Below are 2,598 nucleotides of genomic sequence, written 5' to 3' on the forward strand. Positions count from 1 at the left end.
TATATATCTGTTTGGCTGGACATACAATTTGGGAATTTCATTGATGTGCCAAAAGAATTGCTCAACGCTAGCTACTTGAGTACAAACATTTGAAAAAGAAAGGAACAGAAACATGTGCCAAAAGCCTAAGTGCAAACATGACAAATCATACTCTTTTAGACTGATTTATTACCATGTTGTCCCTCATTGCTAAGCATATAATTTCACTAGTAATTTCACTGAAGATAAAGAGTCCTACAATATATTTCAGCTACCAATTTGGATATATACTGTAAAATTTTATATGAAATTCATATCTTCAAATAAATTTTAAACATTATACATATGTACGTGAATTCTATATGGAGTCTTTTATATTATTTATCCAAATTGCTAATAATTCAGATAGGTAATTGCCATAAATCATAATTTTGAAACGAAATTCACTTGTTATCAAATTTTGGTTTTGAAAATAATTTGAGTGGATTTTTAGTTTATCTTCTTGTCACATGGTCCCTCTGTTTTTTACTTTATCTTCTTGTCAAAAGATTGCGTGCATGTGATCATCCTAATTATCTCACTCTCTGATTTTTCATCAATAACAGCTGATTTTCCAATATGCAGGACTTTCTTTTTTTGGCAACAAACTTTTGAGTTGAAACTATGAATGACTTTCTGTTTTGGGCAACAAAATTGCCCTTTCGATTTGAAATGTACCCACGTGAAAGGAGGGCACCCAACATATATTCCTTCCTTCAGAAGAATCAGAACTCCCAGTTTGCTTGATAGAAGCTCATGACAAATTTACATAACCATCCTTCCATTATTAATTTATTACATCCCACCACAAGGACACTATGGCAATCTGGCCGCTCAATGCTTCTCAAGAATCTCAACACTATGGTAATCTGTCGTGTTCCAGACTTTCTGCGGTCCCGCGCGGAGAACCTTCTCAAAATGGAAAGACTTCATTTTGAACAAGTCAAGACACAATTATTTGTGGTCAAGCTGAGCAGGAATTTTTTTTGGGTGTTCTCTTGACCACCAGTTCTATATTGTTTTAGTTGATTGACAATGTTTTGATAGTTTTGTTGATATTGACAACGCTATAAGTCCCTCTAAGATCGATCATTATTAAATTTTGATTAAATGGTAATTTTTTAGAGTTACATCATTTTTGGAGAGATACAAGAGATAGAGACTTCTAAAATTACTCGACATTGTCAATTGGATGATAGTTTGATGGGTACGTGGACTTTATGCTTGATTCTTCAATGTTATCCTAAAAAATTTCGAAAAATGCTAAGTTTACAAACAATTTTTTTTTTTTTTAATTTAAAAAAAAAAAGAAAAAAAAAATTTACAAAGTGATGTGCCACAATATAATTGGATTTTTCAAAATTTAAAAATAAAACTCAAATTAGACTTTAGAATAGAGTAAAAGTAAAAAATGTTATCGGTCAGACTTCTAACAAAAAGGTTTCAGACTTTAAAATAGAGTAAAAATTCAATTTACTATGAATTATTATACGCATGACATTATTATTATTATTATTATTTAAAAAAAAAAAAAAACTGTTCTGTGGCTTGGCCGTGGGTTTAGACTTTAGAGTGACCCACGTGAGTCACAAAAGTTTTCAGAATTTATTTTTGAATTTTCGTTTTTTTTAAACGGGTACGTTGTAGTTAAACAAAAAAAATTAGTAAAATTAAAAGGAATTAAACATGAGATATTGACATTAGAAAATTTTTTAAACCTATAGACTATAATTGCAAGGGTAAGTGAAGTTTTCACAATATTTAATTTAAATAGTATGTAAATTGTGGAGATAAAGTTAAAAAAAAAAATGAAAAATTAAACTAGGGCGTTATATATGGGCAGATAATATCCACAACTATTCACACATGCGAATGGGGATAGTAAAAATCACTCTCCTTATATCCTTTTATATAATATAGTATTAAATTCACCAAAACTATGTTGTATACTACGTACACAGGTATGGCCCAAACTATTTCAAAATTATTTAACATATGCCTTACTCAAAAGATTAAAATAAACCCACTACTTAAAATGAAGATTGCGGATAATAACCATATTTAATAATTGGGCCGATGTGGATAATAATTTTATGATGGGATGCAAATGAAAATATGACTAATAACCACATTCCCATCGGTATGTACAGTGCGCCATAGTTTAAACTTATATAAAAAAAAATTAATTTAATCATTTAATTAATATTTTAATATTTTTTTACATATGGGCTCAAACTCACCTGAATAAATGATGCTTCATTCCTAAAATATTTAATTTTCTTTTTTTTAAAAAATAAAATAAAATAAATTGTGAAGAAAATGTTCGAATTCAAAAAAAAAAAAAAAAAAAGAAGCCAATATTTTGATCTTCTCATATTATACACCTTTATGTGTCCAACGAGAACCAGGTTCAGTGCTACAATACTGTGTCGGAGTTTAGCATGTGAATTTCCTTTGCTTTTACTTGTCCCACAGACTAATAATGGAGGGCATGCAGTAGGAGGGTAAAAATTATGGCCACCCCCATAATTTTCATTTTTTTTTTTTTTTAGTTTTTTAATTGTTTATATATATATACTA

Source organism: Corylus avellana, chromosome ca1 (genome assembly GCF_901000735.1).
Source record: "Corylus avellana chromosome ca1, CavTom2PMs-1.0".
Classification (NCBI taxonomy): Eukaryota; Viridiplantae; Streptophyta; class Magnoliopsida; order Fagales; family Betulaceae; genus Corylus; species Corylus avellana.